Source organism: Cydia fagiglandana, chromosome 15 (genome assembly GCF_963556715.1).
Source record: "Cydia fagiglandana chromosome 15, ilCydFagi1.1, whole genome shotgun sequence".
Lineage (NCBI taxonomy): Eukaryota > Metazoa > Arthropoda > Insecta > Lepidoptera > Tortricidae > Cydia > Cydia fagiglandana.
Window position 1 is genome coordinate 8643131 of NC_085946.1, and position 8111 is coordinate 8651241.

The window sequence follows — 8111 nt, forward strand, 5'->3', positions numbered from 1 at the left end:
AAACCAAAGTGCGTAGGTTCGTTCACCCACGCAATTATGTTACTCCAAGTAGAAAGCCACATATTAGGTAGGTAGAAATTGCAAGGGAAGACAGATTAGACATTGTGAGCGCTAAAGTCTGTCTAAACTTACTTTATAGGCCCTGCCGCGAAAAACGAAGGCCGTCGAGATTTTCGCGGTAGGCCCTCTCACACTCTCAGCGACAACGAAGTGAGATTACCTACGCTAATATAAGACGTCACATTTTCATAGGAATTTGACGTTTCTGGTGGCGCTTTCATACTCTGTCGCTGCCAAATGTCAATTCAATGGCAAGTTTTAGAGTTACCTTAGAAGAAAAAGACACGTCAAGTGCTAAAACCAATAGTAAATAAATAGGAACTTAATATCATTATGCGCGTCATATTTTCTTAGGGCCAATTGCACCATCCCACTAAACCGGGGTTTACCGGTTAAACCTGGAGTTACCATGGTTACCAGTACAATTAGACACTGGGTTAATGGTTTAACTGGTTAACCCCGTATTAGTGGAATGGTGAAAGTGGCCCTTAGGAATTTTGTTTGGAGGCGTTTCCCAAATCAGAGCAGAATCAGCGTAGGCCTTAGATGGACGGTAGAGTGCTAAAACGTTTTGTAAACTAAATATCATAATACGTGTGTATAAGCCCTGTATAAGTCGGATAATAAAAACAAACACCGACAAAGAAATGAGGACGGCCCAAGATAGGCTCCGGAGTGGCATGTCATCCGTATACACTAGTTAAGTGTTGGTAATGCTTCGAGTCTTTTGAGGCTTCACTCAAGTACCTACTCTTGTCAAAGTCGAACTCTTGAGTTATTTTGAACTTGTGAGAAATATGTTGTAAACTTTTAATTAAGGCAATTTGTTTTGTTTCATATAGGAGAGACCAAGGCGCGTAAGTTGAAACAGGCTCCATTATATATTATCGTCATGTGGTTTTCTTTTATTTGGATAAAATTGAACCTTCTGAATTAATGACGAATAAAAACTTTTTTTTATATGTCAGAGTCTTCGCGGAAAGAGTAGTCGTGGAATGTAGAGGAACCAATACATTCCACAACTCTTCTCTTTCCGCACAGATTCTACCTAATAGAATCCTTTTTCAAAAATATTCTAAAATGACTCTACTCGTAACTCAAAAGACTTGAAATTCAGAACAAGTCTCGTAAAGTTCTCCAAATTAAGACTCACAAGACTCGACTTCTAACAACACTATTCCTACACGCACTTGCCCAGAAAAAGTATAGAAAAAAAGTACTGCGCGGAACGCGTCCAAGCCTATTAGAGCAGCGGCGAACCGACAACCAAACTAGTTTAACTGTACAGTTACACGATTCGATTCTGCGACGATACGTAAGTAGTCGAAGGTCGCAAGAACTCGGGCATGGATGATTGGGGATTCGTTCCGCGGTCGCGGATGCCGCGGATGCCCGAAACGCTCCGGAAATTGAGTTGAGTTGAGAAACTTGAGAGCTTGTTAGATGGCCTAGGAATGTTTGAAACTGGAATCATTGAGGGTTTATGATCATATTTTCTTATTCAGTATTTTCATGGTTTACTTACTGTAAATTAATTTCAGATTGTTCAAATTACTACTAGCCAAATTATTACTACTAGTTCTGATACAAGGATCAAGCAAGATTTGCTTTGACTTTAAGAATCGTTGACCGACTACGAGCCTAGAAATTAGGCGAGAGGTGAATGAAACCACACATGGAGGTTACTTAACCACAAACATAGATAGTTTGGATATAATAATTCCAAATTAAAATGACGCTGTACGGTTCATCTAATTCAACAGTTGAAAAATTACACGACTGTTGTTGTGTGTGATCATCACATTTCTGCATTATAGCTATGTAAGACGAAGTACCTACACTAAGGTGCATTGGGGTAACTTCAAAAACGGGGTAATTTTAATCACGAATCGGGGTACAATAACAAATATCTGATCGAAGGTGTCGAAGTTACCAAATGCATATATATTATAGGTGGTATCTACTTACGGGTTTCTATTTGACCAACAGCGATAAAACAGAACTTCACATGTGGCGAACGAGTATTGGCGCCTATACTGGTTCGCCTTCCGGCTTAACATTATGGAAGTTAAGCAATTGAAGTTACTTACATTAAAACTAATGCTAGCCATACTGAAACGGTGCAATTTAGACATCTTAATGCGTAAATCGAACATTAAGCTGTACTTACAAGTAAGGATTTCTACCGCGGAACCAAAGCATTCTAACAGTTCTAACGTGTCTGCACAGCGGTAATTTGTCATAGATATTTCGGGTATAATGGCAGTCAATGGCTTTACAATGCTTCTGTGGCGTTATTATGACGCAGCCGTTCGACCAAGGTTGGTTTCAATCGCACATCGAGTACAGGCGAATTGATCGCTCAGGCTCGGGGGCCGTAATCAAGGTATGTCTGGGCCATCGTGTAGAGGAGCCATAAGGGACAATCTTATAGTCCGGGAGCCGGCTGCATGAAACAAACCTCATCAAAAAATAGAATATACCTACCCTGTAGAGGTACCTGACATTTAGTAGATTCCAACGCACTTAGTCGGCCTAGGCTTAACCTGGCAGATTTTGTACAAATGGCAAAAACGTTGGACAAAAATTCATCAATAAAAACCTCATCGAAAAATAGAATGAAACTTGTATGGTAGGATACCTGACCTTGAGGACAGTAAAAAAAAAGTGGTCGGCCTCACCTTAGCCTGGCAGTTTTTGCAGTCCGACCAGATTTATTGGGTCACGTGAGAGCTACAATTTACCTCATCGAAAAATAGAATGAAACAAACGGATTATAATAGCTAAAATAAGCCTGTTGACGTATGTCTTGGTCGGCCTCACCTTAACCTGGCAGTTTTTGCAGTCCGACCAAATTTATGAAAAAATCATCAAAAAATTTATATCGAAAAATCGTATGAAACTTGTATGGTACGATAGCTGCCTTTGAGGACAGTAAAAAAAAATGGTCGGCCAAATCCTGTGTTGGCAGGTTCCTGTCTCCGACCAATTTTGTGGTACCACGTGAGAGTTATAATTTACCACATCGAAAAATAGAATGAAACAAACGGATTATAATAGCTAAAATAACTCTGTTGACGTATGGCTTGTTACGGGCGGCTTTCATAAATTCAATGTGGCAGTGTGCGGCAGAATCCACTTGCATCAAATTTGATGCAACACATTGTGGCTGGACATTAAGAGATGAAATGTATAAGATCAAATGGTTTGAAGGACACATAACGCCTTTGCGAGTCGAAGAAATAACAATAAGATAATCACTTAATATATGTGAGGTTATCTTGTGTATTTTTATTTATTTATATTTATTGAGAAGTTCAACAGCATTTACATTAAATAATATACAAAAAACATGAGAACTTATAGCATAGCCAATAACAGAACTTCCTGTAATTTATACATAATAAAAAATCATCTGTGGGTAGACTTGTAACTTGTGCTGTACAAGAATCGTAAATATAACTTAATTTGTAAGTCTTTAAGGTACAAGGAAAAAGAGAAAAAAATAATAATAACTGTAAACTGGAAAAAAAATCCTAAAATAGTAGGTATAGCTCTAATTTTGCGTAAACAATAAATAAAAAGTAGTAAAATAAAAATACATACAGTACCTACATATACGAGCGAATCTATTAGTTTGTATGCATTTATTGGAATTTATGTGTTCGTGTGTGTGTGTGTGTGTGTGTGTGTGTGTGTGTGTGTGTGTGTGTGTGTGTGTGTGTGTGTGTGTGTGTGTGGTGGGTGGGTGGGTGTATGTGTGTAAGTGGGTGTGATAGTGCGTGACTACCAGGAAAGTTACTTTGCAATTTGTGATGTGGTGTGACGAGTTCGGCGCGTGGGAGCGCGGAGCCCTAACTGTGACAGCAATCCAACGCAGTCTAGATGCCCGTTGAGAACATCGTGGAGGAACATTTTACCATTTATTTAAATTTTGGAAGGATCACGTGCAGTTTTTCCTCTTATATTACAAGTGTTCGATTGAAAACTAAGCTTTGGTGTATACCTGGATCACCTGCACGTACAAGAAGGCGTTTCATATACGCCCGCCCATCAGATAGGTACACAAAGTCATGATGCGTATGGAATACAGCATGTGTGGTCCTATTCTAGCTGTCACGTGGTATCACAAATTTGGTCGGACTGCAAAAACTGCCAGGCTACGGTGAGGCCGACCAAGCCATACGTCAACAGGTTTATTTTAGGTATTATAATCCGTTTGTTTCATTCTATTTTTCGATGAGGTAAATTGTAGCTCTCACGTGGTACCACAAAATTTGTCGGACACAGGAACCTGCCAACACAGGATTTGGCCAACCACTTTTTTATTACTGTCCTCAAAGGCAGCTATCGTACCATACAAGTTTCACACGATTTTTCGATAAAATTTTTTTGATGATTTTTTTATAAAGGTCATTGGGCATTTTGTTCGGACATATGACCCACAGCGTACACAAACGAAATAGGGCTAGGTATGTAGGTAAATGTATCTGCTACACAGTGGTATGAGTCGCATTCTTGCAAGCCATGGGAGAATTGAGAAAAAAATAAAAATGGTTACTTATCATTTTTATTTTTTGGCATTTTTGCAATGAATTCAGTCAGAACTATTGGAATTATATCAAAAATACTTTGAATAGCTGCTGTTATATTGCGTTGCTGTTGTTATATTGTTTAATATCAAGAGGAACAAAAATAAAATCCAGTTATAAAAAAACAATATTTTTATTCTGCTTGATCAAAATAAATTGTTAATTCGTCTAAAAAGGCAGCAGGCGCGAAATAAAGGGGGAGTCACCATTCACCACACCGCTGGGGGCTGGGATACTCTTCGAGCCCCGCTCCGAGGCGGAGTACCGCAGGGGTCTCCCCTCCTTCACACCGATTGAAGATATCAAGAAACTCCTGGAGAAGCTGGGCCACCCCAAATACGCCAAACGGATAGACGCAAGAGGGGGCTGGGGCTGCACATGGGCATCTACGGGATGTCGGAGCTTCTCCACATGAGGAGTGTCAAGGTGGAGGCATGGCGCGGAAAGAAGGGGCCCGCGCAATGTCACCGCTGCCAGGGCTTCCAGCACTCATCACAAGGATGTCACAGACAGCTCGCTTGCGCTCGCTGCGCCGAACCACACTGGGCCAGCCAATGCACGCGACCTGTAGACCAGAATTCGAAGGCCACCTGCAAAAACTGCAGAGGAGACCACCCCGGCAACAGCCGCAATTGACAACATTTCATTTGCCATTGTGCTATAAAACGTTTATCATGCTGCACGGACCACACTTTTGCACAATGCTGAAAGTAAAAACATTAATTACGCTATCTTGTACTGTTGAATAACTTTTTTCTGCCGGGTGATACATAAAAAATAATTACATATTTAGAAAAGTGAGATTAAATTCTCTTTTTTAAAACTAGTTTGGTCTCTGTACGCGAAAATTCATAAAGCGGGTCAAAAACGCCCAATGACCTTTGGCCGGACTGCAAAAACTGCCAGGTTAAGGTGAGGCCGACCAAGACATACGTCAACAGGCTTATTTAAGCTATTATAATCCGTTTGTTTCATTCTATTTTTCGATGAGGTAAATTGTAGCTCTCACGTGGTACCACAAAATTGGTCGGACACAGGAACCTGCAAACACAGGATTTGGCCGACCACTTTTTTTTTACTGTCCTCAAAGGCAGCTATCGTACCATACAAGTTTCATACGATTTTTCGATAAAAAAATTTTGATGATTTTTTCATAAATTTGGTCGGACTGCAAAAACTGCCAGGTTAAGGTGAGGCCGACCAAGACATACGTCAACAGGCTTATTTTAGCTATTATAATCCGTTTGTTTCATTCTATTTTTCGATGAGGTAAATTGTAGCTCTCACGTGGTACCACAAAATTGGTCGGACAGAGGAACCTGCCAACACAGGATTTGGCCGACCACTTTTTTTTTACTGTCCTCAAAGGCAGCTATCTTACCATACAAGTTTCATACGATTTTTCGATAAAAAATTTTTGATGTTTTTTTTATAAATTTGGTCGGACTGCAAAAACTGCCAGGTTAAGGTGAGGCCGACCAAGACATATGTCAACAGGCTTATTTTAGCTATTATAATCCGTTTGTTTCATTCTATTTTTCGATGAGGTAAATTGTAGCTCTTACGTGGTACCACAAAATTGGTCGGACACAGGAACCTGCCAACACAGGATTTGGCCGACCACTTTTTTTTTACTGTTCTCAAAGGCAGCTATCGTACCATACAAGTTTCATACGATTTTTCGATAAAAAAATTTTGATGATTTTTTTATAAATCTGGTCGGACTGCAAAAACTGCCAGGTTAAGGTGAGGCCGACCAAGACATACGTCGACAGGCTTATTTTAGCTATTATAATCCGTTTGTTTCATTCTATTTTTCGATGAGGTAAATTGTAGCTCTCACGTGACCCAATAAATCTGGTCGGACTGCAAAAACTGCCAGGCTAAGGTGAGGCCGACCACTTTTTTTTTACTGTCCTCAAGGTCAGGTATCCTACCATACAAGTTTCATTCTATTTTTCGATGAGGTTTTTTTTGATGAATTTTTGTCCAACGTTTTTGCCATTTGTACAAAATCTGCCAGGTTAAGCCTAGGCCGACCAAGTGCGTTGGAATCTACTAAATGTCAGGTACCTCTACAGGGTAGGTATATTCTATTTTTTGATGAGGTTTGTTTCATGCAGCCGGCTCCCGGACTATTACACAGATCAACCTACATCTACCTAAATAGAAGCGATATGCAGTCTACGAATGTCGTCAAAATGAGCAACTTTGCGATAATGTTACGACGATAAACAGGTATCACGATCAGGGCAGTCTTTTATGCTGGAGCCCCTAAGCACATGAGAATATGGGGCCCTTTTGGAAAGTAAAGAAATTTGGAAACACATACATGCATTTAAAAGCAGTGGAGAGAAAAGACCAGAAAAGCAGACCCCACAATCAGATGGGAATAATAATGCTGAGGAGAGAGAGAGAGATACATGCATTTAAAATTTTTCTACTTTGATCTTCTATTTAATATTAGTAATAAATATACTGTTACTGTCTGTCCTTCGGGGCCCCCTGAGGATGGTACCCCTTATGGTACCTACTGACCTCGATACCCTATAGTTACCTATGTGGTACCTACGAGTCTACCAACCAATACAAATACCTATTACGAAAATACTCGAAGAAAAGGTTGACATAAATCTTGACACATTTAGAAAATTAAGATGTCATAAATATAGATTTTAAAGGTGAAATAAAATATGTAGATATAATGGAACACAATAAAATTAGATAGAACAGCGGGTGTTCTGTTAATGATCTTATTTACATATATCCGTGATTCAAAAATTCATTCTCACATTTATTGTTTAAAAATATGGTTGTTAGCGATAAATACATTCATAGGATAGGTAGTTCAGTAAAGTTAATAAATAACTAACCTGAATATTTTGTAGTTGACATTATCTAATTGTAATTAAAATAAAACTATTGTTACCTCTGCTTAGTCATCCGAATTTGAACACGCCTCCTATTTTAGTTCACAACACAAACCACTCACGGCACTGCGTGTGTACCTAATTAATAAATCGACTGTCCGATTAATCCGATCATCGTTAGCCGCTAAATTGACGGATCGGGCACTCGCACAATACACGAACACAATGTAAGCAGATTCAAAACTTTCCAGACACTGTTATTTTCACTTGTAAAACACAGATCACGTAAAACACTTCCAGAAACACACAGTTACTAATAATTCCAATTTTGAAATAAAGCGCGGTTTCGTTTCGCGCGTAAACGAGTGTCCGACGCTGCGCGAGCGACGCGCGTGCTGCGCTCTCATATGCCGACAGCTGACTGAATCGCAATTCAAAACAACGCTACAAACATGCTACAAATTACGAGCCTCCAATTTTTCGCTAACAAACTTTATATCATACACGCACCGGCTAACGGTTTTCTAAAGAATGTCTGTCAGTTCGATCTAGAAACACTTCCTGTGATGCTGCGATTCTACAGCGGATG

At 39.7% G+C, this 8111-nt stretch overlaps 1 protein-coding gene across 1 annotated transcript in view; it reads right to left on the reverse strand.

The window, feature by feature from the left end:
* The window catches only part of LOC134671299 (apoptosis-stimulating of p53 protein 2-like), a 408163-nt gene extending 400303 nt beyond the window's left edge, over window positions 1–7860 (reverse strand). The window contains exon 1 of the mRNA XM_063529120.1: window positions 7582–7860. The gene's annotated coding sequence lies outside the window, so the exon portion shown is untranslated. The remainder of the gene's footprint in view (window positions 1–7581) is intronic.
* Window positions 7861–8111: the final 251 nt, after the last annotated feature.